Source organism: Suncus etruscus, chromosome 12 (assembly GCF_024139225.1).
Source record: "Suncus etruscus isolate mSunEtr1 chromosome 12, mSunEtr1.pri.cur, whole genome shotgun sequence".
NCBI lineage: Eukaryota > Metazoa > Chordata > Mammalia > Eulipotyphla > Soricidae > Suncus > Suncus etruscus.
Genome location: NC_064859.1, coordinates 24647343 through 24666337, shown reverse-complemented (window position 1 = coordinate 24666337; position 18995 = coordinate 24647343). Strand labels below are relative to the sequence as shown.

The following is an 18995-nucleotide window of genomic DNA, read 5'->3' as shown; positions in this document are numbered from 1 at the left end:
AGTTCGATCCCCCGGCGTCCCATATGGTCCCCCCCAAGCCAGGGGCAATTTCTGAACGCTTAGCCAGGCAGGAGTACCCCTGAGCATCAAACGGGTGTGGCCCGAAAAACCAAAAAAAAAAAAAAAAAGAAGAGAATGGGTGGATAGCTGGTAGGGATCAGCTCTCACCTTTGGACTATAAATATAAATATATATTATCTAGTAGCAAAAAATACTACTTATAGTGTTACAGCTCTTTTAGAATTTGTCTAGCAAGCCTTCTGGTCTCCATTGGAAGCCCCCCCAAAAAAGACTACTTGTTTGGGATTTTGGGGGGGTGGGCAGACACACCAGGCAGAGTCAGGGCTTATTCCAGGCTCTGTTCTGGCAGTGTTGGAGATCACACGTGGTATCCAGGACTAAACTAGATCTATTGCCTTATCCTCTAATAGCAAAATACTACTTTATTTTATTTGGTTTGGGGGCCACATCCAGTGGTTCTCTGGATCACTCCTGAAGTGCTCTGGGGAGTCTTCATATGCTGCTCAAGGAATGGAATCTGGTGGCCTCATACAAGATAAATCCCTTAACCCTGTACTCTGGCCCAACTAAATATTTGGTGATTTATTTTTATTTTTTTGGCAAGAGTGCTCTGGACTAACTCTTGGCTCTGCTCAAGGATCACTCCTGGCAGAGTTCAGATCCAACCCAGGTCGCAGCCTTGCCGACTGTCCTATCGCTCTAGCCCCCCCACCTCCAGCAAAATACTATTTTTAAAGTTTTCGTTTCTCAAGCCATAAAATAAACTTAAGAACATAAGTGTCAAGAAGAGGACGAGGAAGAGTTAAGCACCTTTGGAAAAATGAAATAGAAAATGGGAGGAGGAGGAAGGGAAGGGGGAGGTGAAACCAAACCCGGGAATGGGAAGAGAAAGCTCCAGGGCACCAGAGGAAATTGGGGCTCCGTTGAGGAAAAAAAAAGATCTTTCGCAGTTGCTGGAAATGGTGCCGGGAAGGCAAGGCCGGGGCTTGCCAGCTTGGCGCCAAGGCAGCTCTGGTGCAGAAACGCACCACCCGAGGGAGAACCAGTTCTGGGACTTGCCCTGCTTGAATGCTTCCAACTGGGAGGCTGGCTGTGGGTTCCTCGGAGGGGGAAGTGTGGAAGCCAAAGACAGGATCCGTAATGTCCCTGCCTTCGTCCCCAGGACAGAGACCAGCCATCGCCTTGGAGTCCTGCTGGGGCTTGCGGTCCCACGATGTTCCAGGAAAGCCCAAAGGGGAGCAGCTTTTATTATATAAGATACCATTTAAGAAAGAAGAAAGGGAAGGGAGGTAATGTGTTTAATATATATTTATTAGATATAATACTATAATGTAATGTAATATAATATAACCCAGCATTCTCATATAAAACATAATGTGTTTCATACTACTTCTTAAAATTGGGGTAGTGGACTGTAAGGAAAGCAGGAGTGGGGGGACCCTTAATACTTACAAGCGCAGAAGGAACCAAGTGCAAACTAAAGCAGCCCCAGGACCCCGGCTTAGAGAGACAGAGAGCCCGCTAGGCCAGAACGAGCCCGGCTGGAGTGGGCCCAGTAGCCCCAGGCCCGAGCGAGCGTGGCGGCGGAGCCCCGTCCCCCGACTTGTCCTTGCCAGCGTCCGGCTTGCCGCTCACCTTCCCCGGGCTTGGTTGCAGCAGGGCGGGGAGGAAGCGGGGAGGCACCGCCTAGCCCGGCTCGCGGCCAAAGGGCAGGAGCTGTCCCACAGGGCCCGCCCCAATGCTGCCCAGACAAAGGCCCGGCACCCCAGCACCCCACCCTCCTTCTGTCCTCCCCAGGCAGCCTCTTGCCTCTGCTCGCTTCATTCCTTTTTCTCTCCTTCTTTCCCTAGGAAGCCGTGATCCACTTTCTGTTCCTATCACTGTGCCCATTGCAGATGCCTAACAAGATGATGTGTGTAAGAACACAACCTAGGGGCCGGCCACAGAGGGGCACAGCGGGGAGGGCAGTATCCAGCACCCATGGCATCCCATGTGGTCCTCCCCACCAGGGGAACAGAGCCAGGAGTAACTCCTCAGCAGCACTGGGTGTGTCCCCCAAAAACATTAAGGGGTATAACTATCTGGTAAGGTGTCTGGCATGTGGCTGACCCAGGTGCCCCCTGAGCCTCACCGGTTGTGAGTTCTGAGAAAAGAACCAGGACCAAGTCCTGACTAAGCATCATTTTAGTTAGCTAGTTAGTTAGTTAGTTATTTAGTTAGTTGGTTGGTTGGTTGGTTTTTGGGCAATACCATGTGAAGAAATTAGTCTTATCAATAAAAATATAATGTGATTCATGTTCAAATTTTCTTTTTTGGGGGGGCATACCCAGAGGCGCTCAATGGTTACTCTGACTCCTGCCTTTGGGCTCAGAAATTACTCCTGGCAGGTCCCAGGGGTTCTTATGGAATGCTTGGGATCGAATCCTGGATGTCTGCGTGCAAGGCGTTCACAATACCTGCTGTGCTATCGCTCCAGCCCCTCATGTTTAAATTGTGAAGAGCTTTTACTGGGACCACAGAGAAAGACTTTGGGGTTAGACAGCGTAGTATGCCTAGAGTCTGGAATTGGTGATATGCCAGGAAGCTTTGTGGGTAAAGTCTCCCTTTGTTTCTAGGCCAAAGGTTTTTCCTTTCTATTTTCCCCATATTATGCTGTGCTATGCAAACAACAACTGCCACACACACACACACACACACACACACACACACACACACACACACCCCTTTTCATTGTCTTTTTTTTTACTCTTTTAAATTGGAGCTCCCGCCTTTTTTTTTATAGAACCTTGGAACAGAGATTACTCTAATTTACAACATATTCCCGCACTCTTATATAAAACTAAGAGGAAAGGAATAAAGAAAGGCTGGGGCCAGAGGGTGGAAGGATAGAACACACTCTGGGTCGAACACACTCTGGGTCCAGTGGTGGAGGGAGGTTGACACTGGAAGTGGGAAGTTCCCTTACTCATTGTATTTTTATTTTTATTTATTTTTTGGTTTTTCGGGCCACACCCATTTGATGCTCAGGGGTTACTCCTGGCTAAGCGCTCAGAAATTGCCCCTGGCTTGGGGGGACCATATAGGACGCTGCGGGATCGAATCACGGTCCTTCCTTGGCTAGCGCTTGGAAGGCAGACACCTCACCTCTAGCGCCACCTTGCCAGCACCCCCCCCTACTCATTGTATACCTGAAGGATTCTGTAGATCACAATTGTTTTGTTTTGTTTTTTATTTTGGTTTTTGGTTTTGGGTCACACCTGGCAGCGCTCAGGGCTTACTACTGGCTCTACACTCAGAAATTGCTCCTGGCAGGCTCGGGGACCATCTGGGATGCCGGGATTTGAACCACCATTCTTCTGCATGCAAGGCAAATGCCTAACCTCCATGCTATCTCTCCAGCTTCGATCACAATTGTTTTAAATAAAAAAAATAATTTCTAGGTGCCCAAGCAGTGGTGAAGTGGTAGGGTGTTTGCCTTGCACGCAGCTGACCTAGGACATCCCAGATGGTCCCCCAAGTCAGGAGCGATTTCTGAGCACATAGTCAGGAGTAACCTCTGAGTACCACCAAGCATGGCCCAAAAACAACAACAACAACAACAACAACAAACATTTTCTAGTAACCTTTTGGGGTAGAGGCCAGAGGGCTTGATCTACATCCAGAGGTGCATCAGAGATATTGTTAAGATTCAAAACAGCTACAAGTAAGGCAAGTCCTTTTATCCCAATACTATCTTTCCAGCTCCTGTAATCCATTTTTTAGTGTATTCAAAATATTGTTTCAAACTCCCTGCAACAATACCAGGAACTAAACTCCATTGGGAGATATACTTGTTCTAGTGTTAATATGACAACGAGGACAGTGAGGAAATGACAACTTGACCTAAGACCAGGAGGTCCTATCACATCACCTAACACTAAGGGGAAATCAGAAGATGTATCATCCTTTGAACTATGAAAAATAAGAGCACTAACTACAGAAAACTGACTTTGACAACTGTGACTGGGCAGAACTTACCTTGAGACCATTAAGGAAAACCCTACCCTAAGTTATAGCCCAGGTCTCTTACAAAAAAAATCAAGATTTCTGATTTCTTTTTTTTTTTTTTTTTTTAATCAAGATTTCTTAGTACAGAGGCCCAATTCTGACAACAGACTGAGCAGAACCTTTGGAACCATAATTTCCTAGACATTGGCTTAGGGAACTAGCAAAAACATGGAGCACATGATACAGAAAACTGAGCACACCAACAATGTTGGAACAGAACCTCTAGAACCTTAAAGACTCTATCCTAGGCCTTGTCTTAGGACCTGCGCAAATACCAAGATTGCTTGCTACAGTGGCCTTATTTTCTCATCCACAACCGAGAGGAAAGTTTTCTGACACCACAAACAAAACAAAACAAAACAAACAAACAAACAAAAAACCTGGGATATGGCAATGAGAAGGTATGGAGCCAGTGGTTGTTCCCATGACAATATGCTTCAAGAGTGGAGAAACCCCGAATCTCTTAGGCCACGGAAATTTCCTTCCTTCCCCAATACTTACTGTGCCTATACAAAAAAAATAAAAAGTGGGTTAACACCAAACCCTTCATTCCAGCATTCCTTTTTCTGTTATTTTTTTTTTTTGGTCTGTTTTTGATATTATTTTCCTTTTCTTTTTTCTTCCACTTTTTTCTCTTTTTTTTCCACTCTTGTGGATATTTGGTGATTTTTTCTTTTCTTTTCTTTCTTTTCTTCTTCTTTTTTTTTTTTTAGTAGTTGATACCAAATTTTTTCTTCTCTTTTCCTTAACCTTTTTATCTCCAACAGAATAGCATAACTTGAATCATTCAGCCTCATAAATTGAGGGGGGAAAAGGATGATACCAGGACCAGTCATATGAACATGTAGTGTAAATAAAAAATGACCAGACTGGATCACCAAATAGAAAACATACCCAACCTACAACAAGCTTTAAAGTGGAGACCAGTTACACTAGTAATCTGGGGGTGGGGTGGAGTAAAGGAGGAGATATGGGAGACATGCTGGGAACAGGAGTGGAGGGAGGACAATATTGGTGGTGGGAATGCCCTTCATTCATTGTCATTATGTACCGTAAATAATTCTGTGTAATGAATTTCAGTCACAATAAAAAAAAATATTGTTTCAGCCCATAATCAATTTAAAAGTTAATATGCGAGGGAGTGAGCACAGGAATTAGGCATCTGCCTTGCCTGCAGCTGAATTTAGTTCAATTGCCAGTATTAATTACATGGCTTCCAAGAATGACCAGGAGTGACCTCAACACAGAGCAGAGCACTTCTAGATGTTGTCTGAAAACCCCCTGGCTAAAATAAAAGTTAAGAGATCTACCTCCTGGGCCGGAGAGATAGCATGGAGATAGGGCATTTGCCTTGCATGGGGAAGGACAGTAGTTCGAATCCCGGCATCCCATATGGTCTCCCAAGCCTGCCAATAGCAATTTCTGAGCACAGAGCCAGGAATAACACCTGAACACTACCGAGTATGGCCCCAAAAAAGCCAAAAATAAATCAACCATATCCCAGACTGGAGAGAAGTCTCAACAAGCTGAGCACAGGCTTTAGGGCCTAGGATTGCTCATCCCCTAAGCATACTTGAGTGCAACCCCTGAGCACAGAGCCCTGAGTAGCTTCTAAGCTCCCCCAGTGAGGCCCCAAAACAGACTATTCCATCCCATACAAGGCTATATAATTGGTCAAATTACTCATCCTCTCTTATCAGGTTCTTACTCTATTAAAAAAAAAAAACCTAATAATCAGATCAGCTCCATAAGGTAATTATGAGAATTAATGGTACATGAAGCATTTAGTACATATTCAGTAAACATTTGTGATTATTAGTGACAATTAGATAAATGTTGGTAACTATTAATTTGAACTAATGAGATTTCAGTATTACTATTAATGTGATCTCATTCATTCACATCAGTCTAGTAACTTGGAGATATTCCTGAAAAGACAAAATTGAAAGAAAATGAAGAAGAGCTACAGAGCTCACAGAATGTCATAGTTTTGTATATGGGACTTCCATATTTAATTCATGGCACCACATGGTTCTCCAAAGCCACTGGAGGTCAGGACCCCTGGATACATAGACAGGAGTAAGCACTGCAGGGTGTGACCCCAAATCTAAAACCAAGGGCCCGGAGAGATAGCATAGCGGTGTTTGCCTTGCAAGCAGCCGATCCAGGACCAAAGGTGGTTGGTTCGAATCCCGTTGTCCCATATGGTCCCCCGTGCCTGCCAGGAGCTATTTCTGAGCAGACAGCCAGGAGTAACCCCTGAGCACCGCCGGGTGTGACCCAAAAACCAAAAAAAAAAAACTAAAACCAAAACAAAACAGAAATTGGTAGCACCTAACATTGAAGAACAAGCGAGGAGATCAAGTCCCTTTCAAATTAAGATATTCTGAAAGTTTGATCATCAAATATAATACATATGATGATGAGAAATTATTTTAGTTTTTGTTTTGAGGAACTAGAGTCTTTTTTTTTTTTTTTTTTTTTTTTTGTTTTTTGGGCCACACCCGGTAACGCTCAGGGGTTACTCCTGGCTATGCGCTCAGAAGTCGCTCCTGGCTTGGGGGACCATATGGGACGCCGGGGGATCGAACCGCGGTCCGTCTCCTAGGCTAGCGCAGGTAAGGCAGGCACCTTACCTCCAGCGCCACCGCCCGGCCCCGGAACTAGAGTCTTTTATTGGGGGGGTAGGTGGGAACCACACTCAATGGTGCTCAAGGGTTACTCCTGGCTCTGCACACAGGAATTATTACTGGCAGTGTTAGGGGGACCAATTGGGATGCCAGAGATTGAACCTGGGTAGGCAGTGTTCAAGACAAGTATAGTTCCCACTGTACTATTGCTCTAGCCCTAGATGGTCTTTTCTTCTCACCTTCTAGTTCTTTCCAGTGAAGCTGAACACCTAAGAAATACCTTTGAAGGGCTGTCGAGGTGGCGCTAGAGGTAAGGTGTCTGCTTTGCAAGTGCTAGCCAAGGGAGGACTGCGGTTCGATCCCCCGGCGTCCCATATGGTCCCCCCAAGCCAGGGGCAATTTCTGAGCGCTTAGCCAGGAGTAACCCCTGAGCATCAAACGGGTGTGACCCGAAAAAAACGAAAAAAAAAAAAAAATACCTTTGAGGGGCCAGAACGGTGGTGTGGAGCAGTAAGGCGTTTACCTTGCCAGCACTAGCGTAGGATGGATTGCAGTTCGATCCCCCAGAATCCCATATGGTCCCCGAAGCCAGGAGCAATTTCTGAGCACATAACCAGGAGTAACCCCTGAGTGTCACCATATGTGCCCCCCACAAAAAAGAAAAGAAAACAAGCAAACAAAAAGAAATACCTTTTAGCAAGTTTTATTACTTCCTTATCGCATGTGAAGTCACTTCACATTTGCTTTACTAATATTTCCTTACCACTAATGTTGACATTTCATGTGGCTTGAAATAGTCCCCACAGAATTCCAAATTTGGGCAGGGTTAAATAACATTCTTATTTAAGCCACAATAGCCCCAAAATATTCCTAGACTTCTGGCTAACTCCTTCAGGAATGTTTTATCTGAAGATAAAAACATTTGCTGAAACCAGTGTGAAATGAAATAGGGGCCCTCTTTTTTATAAAAGAAGCTCATTCCATCTGAGGCCTGAAGAATAGTCCAGGGTTGAAGGCACATGCCCTGCACTTGCTCACTCTGTTTTTAATTTGCTGTTTATTATTGCACTCCCTTGGGCATGGAGATTCCCCAGGGACCAGAGCAGATCCACTAAGATGCCTGGGACCCTACCCTGAGGCAATCTGCATTCCTGGTACTGACTTAGTAGTAGTAGGGGAAGTGACTTAATCAGACTGATTTAAGTTCTGAGTCTTTTGTTCTCTGCATTCCGCTCTACAGTGAAAGATGCTTCAGACTGCAGACATCTCAAGGGGAGAGTCACATGGTAACAGGAAACAGTGGGAAAAACACACTGGTTAGGAGATCACAATATTATCTCGGCACATACCTGGGTGTTTGAGAGCTGCGTTAATGAGCAGCCTCCAGAGAGCTCATCTAATCTGTAGTAACCAGTCAGGTCTTGAGCGAAGGCTTGGTGAGGCCCAAGTCAGGCTAAACTCTGAAAGGGCTGACATTCAAGGGACCTTTGCACGTGGCCGGCCATTCTTATCTAGTTATTCCCAATTTAACTCCCCACCTGTACGACTAGAAAGTTGGTTTTGAACCACACCTGATGGTACTCAGGTGTTACTCCTTGCTCTGCACTCAGAATCACTTGTAGCAGCACTGGGCTGGGGGACGGGAGGGCATGTGAAAGGGTGGTCATCCATGTATAACAGCAAGCACCTTATCAGCTGTACTATTACTTTGGCCCAAAACTATGGGTTTTTTTGTTTTTTGGTGTTGTTTTGGTTTTGGTTTTTGGGTCCCCCAGTGATGCTCAAGATTATTTCTGGCCCTGCGATAAGAAATCACTCCTGGCAGGCTGGGGAACCATATGAGATGCTGGGGATTGAACCCAGGTCTGTCCAGAGTCAGCCACTTGCAAGGCAAATGCCCTACCACTGTGCTATTGCTCCGGCCCCATGTGTTTTTTATTCATATGATGAAACTGATTTTTATATAGCTGAGGGTCTGCAAAATACCAAATGGGCTGAATTCTTTATGTTATTTATATATGTTGATGTGTTTTGTTAACAGACTAGCAATATAGTAAGTAATGAGATAAAGACAAGCACAATTTTTATTTTTACTTATTTATTTTGGGGGAGGCTAGACCTAGTAGTGCTCAGGGCTTATTCCTGGCTCTGTGCTCAGGGATCATTCCTAGCAGGGCTTGGGAAACAACATGGGGTGTTAAGAATCAAGCTGATTGCATGTTCCAAGCATAATCTCTCTGGCTCTAAACATAACCTTTAAATTATCATATATCTCATAATATTTATTTTTCTTGGGGCCAGAGAGATAATTAAGAGAGGTTAAGGTGGGGCCGGAGAGATAGCACAGTGGCTAGGCATTTGCCTTAGACGCGGAAGGACGGTGGTTCGAATCCCGGCATTCCATATGGTCTCCCGAGCCTGCCAGGAGTGATTTCTGAGCATAGAGCCAGGAGTAACCCCTGAGCGCTGCCGGATGTGACCCTCCCCCCCCCAAAAAAAAACAAAAAACAAAAAAAAAAAGGTGTTTTTAGGGGCCGGGCGGTGGCGCTGGAGGTAAGGTGCCTGCCTTGCCTGCGCTAGCCTAGGACGGACCGCGGTTCGATCCCCCGGCGTCCCATATAGTCCCCCAAGAAGCCAGGAGCAACTTCTGAGCGCATAGCCAGGAGTAACCCCTGAGCGTCACAGGGTGTGGCCCAAAACCGAAAAAAAAAAAAAAAAAAAAGAGAGGTTAAGGTACTAACTTTGCACATGGCAGACACAGGCTCGATATTATATTACATATGGTCTCCAGAGCACCACCAGAAGTGCTCCCTGAGCACATAGGTACTCATAGGCTGGAACATCAGCACTCAGGGGATACTCCTGGCTCTGTGCTCAAAAATCGCTCCTGTCAGGCTCTGGGGACCATATGGGTCCATCCTAGGTTGGCTGTGTGCAAGGCAAAAGACATCACTGTGCTATCTCACTCTGACCCCTGTCATTAATTTTTTAATTAAAAATGTAAATTATTTGGGGCTGGCAAGGTGGCACTAGATGTAAGGTGTCTGCCTTGCAAGCACTAGCCAAGGAAAGACTGCAGTTCGATCCCCCCGAGTCCCATATGGTCCCCCCAAGCCAGGGGCGATTCTGAGCGCTTAGCCAGGAGTAACCCCTGAGCATCAAACGGGTGTGGTCCGAAAAACAAAAAAATAAAACAAACAAAAAAAAAAACAACAAAAATGTAAATTATTTTATTACTTTTTGAGTCACACCTCTGGGTATCTCCTCCCCCAACTTCTTTTTTGGGTCACACCTGGCGGTGCTCAGGGGTTACTCCTGGCTGTCTGCTCAGAAATAGCTCCTGGCAGGCACGGGGGACCATACCATATGAGACACCGGGATTCGAACCAACCACCTTTGGTCCTGGATCAGCTGCTTGCAAGGCAAACGCTGCTGTGCTATCTATCTGGGCCCCTCCCCCAACTTCTTATTTATCCCACCTGAATGATCAGAACTGCCCACATCTGGAATGAGTTGTTAGAGGAATCTGCATGGGGGGACAAAGGGATTAAGAAGGAGGGTTAGGGGCAGAGAGATAGCATGGAGGTAGGGCATTTGCCTTGCATGCAGAAGGACGGTGGTTCAAATCCCAGCATCCCATATGGTCGCCTGAGCCTGCCAGAAGCGATTTCTGAGCATAGAGCCAGGAGTAACTTATGAGCGCTGCCAGGTGTGACCCCCCCCCCAAAACAATAGACAAAATCACCCATTTTTCTTTTTCCTTTCATTGGGATGCCGGGGATCAAACCCGTGTTCATTCTGGGTCAGCACGTGCCAGTCAAACACCCTACCACTGTGCTATCATTACTCTAGTTCCCACCCATCAGCATTTTAAAGTCAGCTGTTCACCAATCCTCTTCCTGCTCTTTACTCTTCTTTCTTTTCCTTCAGAATCTGTGAAGCTCTGCAAAACATGTTTAGTAGCTCTGATTGCCAAGAGTTCCTTCTCTCCTTTATTTTTATTTTTATTTGTTTTTGTACCATCCCAGTGATACTCAGAGTGGTGCTCTGGGAACCATAAGGGATGCCAGTTATTGAACCCGGGTCAGTTGCATGCAAGTTATGCCTGCTACCTTCTGCACTATTGCTCTGGCCCCTGGTTCTTCTTCTCACCTTCTATCTGTGTCATACTGTGAGGTAAGGACTGCTGTTTGACATCTGTGTGTTAGAGCACACCCAGCTGTGCTCAAGGGCTCTGAGCTCAAGGATCACTTCTTACAAGGTTCAAGGACACGATATTATGTTGTTGGGACCTGACTTCTGAATAAAGAGGGACGCCATTTTGTAAAAGCCACATGGCAGGCTCCTTCTTAGGTTCAGAATAGGGAAACACACATTTTGTAAGGACCACAAGGTATGAGCTACATGTTGGGGCTTCAGAAGCCTATTTCCATAGACCCCCCCCCTCAGTCTGGCCATACCAAATAGCCTATCAGGGAAGGACAAGGGAGCAGTAGGAAGGTACCCCTAGACAAGAGCCAATTATTTTAAGGATCATCAGAAAGCTGGAACTTCCCTATATCCCTTCCCTATAGAATCCTCATCATGACCTTGGGCGGGGCTCATCTCCTTCAGGGGATGGCCCCTGGCTAGCCAGGCTGGGGAATCTTGTTGGCAGACGGATTAAAGTGTTAAACTTTATTCCAGTTATGTGGTCTCGTCCTTCTACTCTGGAACCCTACAATATGGTGCCTGGAATTAAACTTGGGTCAGCTGTATGACCTCCTTAGCCACACATCTCCATGTCCTTTGTAAAAATCCTATTATTCGGGCTGGGAAGGTGGCGCTAGAGGTAAGGTGTCTGCCTTGCAAGCACTAGCGTAGGACGGACCGAGGTTCGATCCCCCGGCATCCCATATGGTCCCCCCAAGCCAGAGGCAATTTCTGAGCGCATAGCCAGGAGTAACCCTGAGCATCAAACAGTGTGGCCCAAAAACCAAAAAAATAAATAAAATAAAATAAATCCTATTATTCCCTTGGGACCGAGGTAATATCACAGTGGTAGGGTGTTTGCTTTGCAAACAAAACAGACCTGGGTTCAATCCCCAGCATCCCATAGGTCCCTGTGTCTGGCAGGAGCGATTCTTTTGTTTTGTTTTGTTTTGTTTTGGGTCACACCTGGCAGTGCTCAGGAGTTACTCCTGGCTCTATGCTCAGAAATTGCCCCCTGGCAGGCATGGGATGCCGGGATTTAACCACCGTCCTTCTGCATAAAAGGCAAACACCTTACCTCTATGCTATCTCTCTGGCCCCATTCTTTCTTTTTTTTTAATATCTTTATTTAAGCACCATGATTACAAACATGTTTGTAGTTGGATTTTAGTTATAAAAAAGAAACCCCCCCTTCACCAGTGCAACATTCCAAACCCCAATGCCCCGCAACTCCCTCTTCCCTCACCGCTTGCCTGTATTTGAGATAGGCATTTAATTTGTCTCATTCATTGTCATGATAGTTGTCAGTGTAGTTATTTCTCTAACTGGACTCAGCAATCTTGGTGATAAGCTTCATATCGTGGGCCAGTCCTTCCAGGAGCAATTTCTGACCGAAGAGCCAGGAGTAACCCTTGAGCACCACCTGGGATACCCCCCCCCCAAAACTCTATTATTCCTTTAAATCTAAACTCCTCAGATTTAGAGGTCATTTTGGCTGCTCCAACACAGAACATTACAGTTACAAAATTTAGCAGAGCATGGGGGCCAAAACTATAGTACAGCAGGTTGGGCACTTGCTTTGCAAGTAACCAATCCTGTTCAATCCTCAGCATCTCTTTGAGCTTGCCAGGAATAATTCCTGAATGCAGAGCCTGAAGTGACCCCTGGGCACTGACAACTGTTATCCCAAAACCAAAATAAACTAGCAGAGTAAATGTATTTGGTTTTGAAAAACAATCACCTGGTTGAAGAGATAGTAAAAGAGTTATAGCACTTGGCCTTGTAGACCAACACTCAATGCAGTTTGAATACTGGATTCAACACCCCATATGGTTCCTTGAGCAAAGCCTGAAGTAAACCCTGAGCACTGCTGGGTGTGGTTGAATAACAAAAAAGGAAACAAAACTAAAAACACAGGGGCCAGAGAGATAGTACAACAGGTAGGGCACTTGCACATGGTCAACCCAGCTTTGATCCCCAACATACCATATCATCCCCCAAGCATGTCAGGAATAATTCTTTTGCTGTTGTTTTTATTTTTTTTAATTTTTTTTTTTTTTGGCGACAAACCTTTTGACGCTCAGGGGTCACTCCTGGCTATGCATTCAGAAATCGCCCCTGGCTTGGGGGACCATATGGGAGTCCAAGGGATGGAATCCTCCATCCTGGGCTAGCGCTTGCAAGGCATATGCCTTACCTCTAGCGCCACCTCTCTGGCTTCAATAATTCTTTTTTTTTTTTTTTTTTTTTTTTTGTTTTTGGGCCACACCCGATAATGCTCAGGGGTTACTCCTGGCTATGTGCTCAGAAGTTGCTCCTGGCTTGGGGGACCATATGGGACACCGGGGGATCGAACCGCGGTCCGTCCAAGGTTAGCGCAGGCAAGGCAGGCACCTTACCTTTAGCGCCACCGCCCGGCCCTGGCTTCAATAATTCTTGAGTGAAGTCAGGAATAATCCCTGAACACTGCTAGGTTAGGCCCCCAAACAGAGAACTCCACAAATGCAATCCCTCATTTCACATATACAATCAGTCCGGATATAGCTTCCATAGAAGGTATCTGCTCTTGCACCTCTGTTGTTGAGTCTAGAAGCACAGAAAATCACATGAGTTCACTGTACTATTACTCTGGCTTCTGGACATTCAATACCTACCCTATATTGTCTGAGATCCTGTGCTGCACAAAGAAATGAACACAAGGCCTGGCTTCTGTCTTCAATCCCTAACAACCCCATCAGGTCAGCTTATAAATGTGTCTGGACTCATTCCTAATGGACTTTATCCAATAACAAGGTATCAACTACATCGCTGAATTGTGGACATTTTCATGGATATGTACTAAGAATATAATTTATAGGAGTGTTTTTCTCCCCTCCTTGCCCTTTTTTTAAAATATTTTGTTTGGTTGGTTGGTTGGTTGGTTTTGGTTTTTGGGCCACACCCGTTTGACGCTCAGGGGTTACTCCTGGCTATGCACTCAGAAATCGCCCATGGCTTGGGGGACCATATGGGACGCCGGGGGATCGAACCCATGTTATCTCTCCAGCCCCCTTTATTTATTTATTTATTTATTTTTTTTTTGGTTTTTGGGTCACACCCGGCAGTGCTCAGGGGTTACTCCTGGCTCTATGCTCAGAAATCACTCCTGGCAGGCTCGGGGGACCATATGGGACGTCAGGATTTGAACCACGGACCTTCTACCTGAAAGGCAAACACCTTACCGCCATGCTATCTCTCCGGCCCCTTTTTAAAATTTTTTAAAACTTTTATTTATTGATTTATTTATTGGTTGGTTTTTGGGTCACACCCAGCGGTGCTCTGAGGTCACTCCTGGCTCTGCACTCAGAAATCAACCCCGGCTGGGGGACCATAAGGGATGCTGGTAATTGAACGAGGTCCCGCCCGCATCGGCTGAATGCAGGCAAACACCCTACCGCTGTGCTATCTTTCCACCCCCCACCCACAAAATTTTTTTTTTTTTGGTTTTTGGGCCACACCCAGTAATGCTCAGGGGTTACTCCTGGCTATGTGCTCAGAAGTTGCTCCTGGCTTGGGGGACCATATGGGACACCGGGGGATCGAACCGAGGTCTGTCCAAGGCTAGCGCAGGCAAGGCAGGCACCTTACCTTTAGCGCCACCGCCCGGCCCCACCCACAAAATTTTTAAAAATAATCAAGTTAGGGGGCCAGAGAGATAGCACAGCAGTAGAGCATTTGCCATGCATGCCGCCAACTCAGGATAAACCTGGGTTCGATTCCTAGTATCCCATACAGTCCCCCGAGTCTGCCAGGAGTAAAACAAACAAAACAAACAAAAAAGAAAACCCACAAAAAAAAAATCAAAGATGAGTCCACAAGTGAGTCATGCTTTTTCTCAATGATACAAGTGTGGCAGGAATTCAAATGTGTAAAACCAACCAGGCCATATACCTCCCTTGAGAGTGCTGGGCTCTAGTGCTGGCCATTGAATGCTGTTAATGTGCTGGAACATGAGTAGAAGGCTCCACGGAAACAGTGGACTCATTCCCTACTATACCTACACAGCATCACCAAGAATGAGACTGTGAGTCATTCTGAGCTGGCTTATTCTCAGGGGAAAACCCCAGCCAGGCAGAAGATAAAGAATACCACAGACTGGCGAGACACCAGAAAGAAAGCTACCACAGCAGCAGCTTCCTCATATCACATAAAAAACACTAGCAGGAAAGAAGGGGATTATGATATTCAAGTTTCACGGATAGGATAACCAGTCTCGAAACACAGCTCTATTACTGAAATCTAGAATGGTACGTGGAAACTGTCAGATCACATCCTCGAGAACCTAAAGAAAATCCCTCAGTTTTACAAAGGAGAGCTCAACACAGTGTGATAGACGGACAGGAGGAGAAATAGGGTTAGATTAGAAAGAGAATGGGGGACAGGGAGATAGCTTAGTGGATTTGTACAGGGAGCTTGTACAGATAGTAAGGAGCTTGCTTTGGCACATGGCCGATCCAGGTTTGATTCTCAGCACCACACATGGTAGCCCAAGCCCTACTGCAGAGCCAGGAGTAAAGCCTGAGTACAAATAGGTATGGTACTCTAAAACAAAAGAGTAAACAAAACCAAAACAGATAAAGATGGTCTTAGAGATAAATCTAATATAGTAAGAAGAATAGGCCCAGGAATATTCACCTAAAAAATACAAAAGAAAAGCTTTTCAAATAGCCTGTTCTTCCCCCCAATCCTTTTGCTTTATCTATTACATGCCTTAAACCCAATACAAAGTACTCGCTCATCCCCCGCCGCCCCCAGTTAAAAAAATGAAGAAAAAAGAATGAGGCTGGAGAGAGAGTAAAACAAGTAGGGCAATTGCCTTGCAAGCAGTGGACCTAGGTTCAATTTCGACATCCCATTGGATCCAGAGCCCCACCAAGAGTGATTCCTGAATACAGAGCCAGAAATAATCCCCCTGAGCATCTCTGGCAGTGACCTTCACAGGCATCCTACTTGAGGAAACCTCAGGACCCAACTTCCTTTGCCCTTCCCCTTCCTTTCCTCAAAGTTTCCACTGAATCCAGTCTTTTCCTTTCTATGAATTGAGCACACGCAAATGTTAGATCCCTAAGAATCTTCTAAAGAAGTACAAAAGTTTAAAAAAATAAAAAAGAGGGGCCAGAGATATAGCATGGAGGTAGGGCATTTGCCTTGTATGCAGAAGGATGGTGGTTCAAATCCTGGCATCCCATATGATCCCCCCAGCCTGCCAGGACCATTTCTGAGTGTAGAGCCAGGAGGAATCCCTGAGTGCTGCAGGGTGTGACCCAAAAACCAAAAAAAGAAAATAAATAAAAAGAAAAAAGAAAAGGAATGTGGGATGAGGGAGACAAGCTCAAGTGATAGGGCATATTCCAAAGTTTGTACAAGTTGGATCCTTGAAACATTTAGGCCCTCAGCTCTGCCAAGTATAGTGACAGCAGTCCTCAGCATTATCAAGTGTGACCCCTACAAAATTTAATTTTAGGGCCAGGAGCAATAGTACAGTGGGTAGGGCATTTGCCTTTGTACATAACCTAGCTGATTCTATCCTTGTCACCCCCATGTGAACCTGCCAGCCTGCCAGAGTAGTAATTCCTGAGTACAGAGCCAGGAGTAACCCCCCAAGTATGTGTGTGGCCCCCCAAAGCAAAACAGAACAAAACAAAAAAGATGTGAAGTGGTTTTCCTTTTGCTTCCCCAAACAGAAAGAATGGGAATAACACAAAAGAAATTCTATGGGGCTCTAATAAGTAGCATCTCGCCCACAGTAAGCAGGAAGCCAGGGGCTTTCTAGTCTGAGTATGAGAAAGAATACAACTGTGGTTTTGAAGAATCGCAAGTTGGCCAATACTTTCTGTATGTGGTCTTGGTTGTCTGCCCTGAGGAATTCGAAAAAGTACCCATACTCAACTAAAATGTCAGCCCATTCTCTCAATAGGATGTTCTGATCCTGGCTTGACCAAGAGATCAATATTTAGAACCAGAAAACTTGTCAAACAAAGGGAAACCAACTGTCCTTGCCTTCCCCTCTCTCAAAAGCCTAACTCAAAGGGAGTTTGTCTTTATTTTGCCCTTCCCCCATCTAACCCTTATTGTATTTAGATTTGTAGATAGATAGACTGCCTAGGGGCCTGAAGCGATAGCACAGAATAGGCGTTTGCCTTGCATGTGGCCAACCCAGGACAGACAACGGTTTAGATCTGCCACATCCCATATGGTCCCCGTGCCTGCCAGGATTGATTTCTGAGCACAGAGCCAGAAATAAGCCCTTGGCTCGTGACCTTCCCCCCCCCCCCAAAAAAATAAAATAGGGTGCCTCAGGGGTCCAGCTCCTGAGGGGGATTTTTGTTTTGCTTTTGGGCCACATCCAGCAGCTTCAGAGATTATTCCTGGCTCTTAGCTCAGAAATCACTCTTAGCAGTCTCAGGGGCCATTTGGGATGCTGGGGATCGAACTCTGGCTTTGGCCCCTCATGAGCGGATTTATTCTTCTTTCTGATGCCTAAATTTGCAACCTAGCCTCTCTTCAAAGAAAAAAAAATCCGTTTCTTTTGGTTTTGGTTTTTGGGCCACACCTGGTAATGCTTGGAGCTGACTCATGGCTCTCTTCCTTTTTCTTAATAAAAACCTCTTATTGGGGGGCCGGAGAGATAGCATGGAGGTAAGGTGTTTGCCTTCCATGCAGGAGGTCATTGGTTCGAATCCCGGCGCCCCATATGGTCCCCCGTGCCTGCCAGGAGCAATTTCTGAGCCTGGAGCCAGGAATAACCCCTGAGCACTGCCGGGTGTGACCCAAAAAAACAAAAAACAAAAAAACAAAACAAAACAAAAAAAACCTCTTATTGGGCTGGAGTTATAGTACAGTGGGTAGGGCATTTGCCCTGTATGAGGCCAACCTGGGTTTGATCTCCAGTATCCCATATGGTACCCCAAGCCCACCAGGAGTAAACATGAGCGCTGACCTGTGTGACTTAAAAAGCAAAACAAAACAAATAAAAAATATTCTTGTGATCCTGTAACATACATGGTTGCTCTAAGCCAGGGGTCCTCAAAATTTTTAAACAGGGGCCAGTTCACTGTTCTTCAGACTGTTGGAGGGCCAGATTATAGTAAAAACAAAAATTATGAACAAATTTCTATGCACACTGCATATATCTTATTTAGAAGTGAAGAAACAAAATGAGAATAAATACAATATGTGGCCCACGGGCTGTAGTTTGAGGACCATTGCTCTAAGGTCATGAGGACTTTCTTTTCTTTTCTTTTTTTATTTATTTAAACACCTTGATTACATACATGATTGTGTTTGGGTTTCAGTCATGTAAAGAACACCACCCATCACCAGTGCAACATTCCCTGCTCATTGCCAGTAGCCAATAAAGCTTTTTCTCATCCAGTTACCATGCCTTTTAATCAAACACTTTCAGTTACAGCCTGATACCCACCTCTTTCTCTCCACTGCCATTGGCACTTCCCTCAGTTCATCTCTCAACTAGATTACTGAGTTGTCCGTCCACCTAGTACTTCCATTATTAATGTAGTATTACTTTTCAATGATGCAAATTAACATAATGCTACAGTAATGCAAGCTTATTTCAATAAAGACTGTTCTACACAGTTGGAGAGATAGTAGTACAGTACTTTGCCTTGCTCCTGCTCAACCTGGGTTTAATCCCTGACACCACATTTGATCTCCTGAGCACTGCCAGGAATGAACCTGAGTGCAGAGACAAGGAGTAAGACCTTGAGTGCAGGCGGGTGTGGCCTCCAAAGGAAAGGAAAACAAACCGACAATAGCAGCTTTACCAATTGATAGAACTCAAAACAGTCCTTTGCAACACAGTGGGCGTGGGCACCTTGAAAGTCTCTCCTTTCACTATCTCTCTGCTCACTTTCATCTGTTCACTGGGAGACGCCCAGGAGTGGCTCTGGTAATTATGTGGTCGTTCCTGACTTCTCTCCCTCCCATCTGCACCTCAGGCAGGAAAAGGAACTGAGTAGGACTTCCTGTGCTTGCTTCTTCCTAGCTCCCTATCAGATTACCAGGACAACGACTTGGAACCATTAGTGTTTATCTTTAGAGGTCTAA

At 45.5% G+C, this 18995-nt stretch overlaps 1 non-coding gene across 1 annotated transcript; it reads left to right on the top strand.

Annotated features, from left to right (window-relative positions):
* The first annotated feature begins 221 nt into the window (after window positions 1–221).
* On the top strand, window positions 222–282 carry LOC126025356 (U7 small nuclear RNA). The gene has a single exon (XR_007501366.1). It is a non-coding gene; the product is annotated as a U7 small nuclear RNA (small nuclear RNA).
* Window positions 283–18995: the final 18713 nt, after the last annotated feature.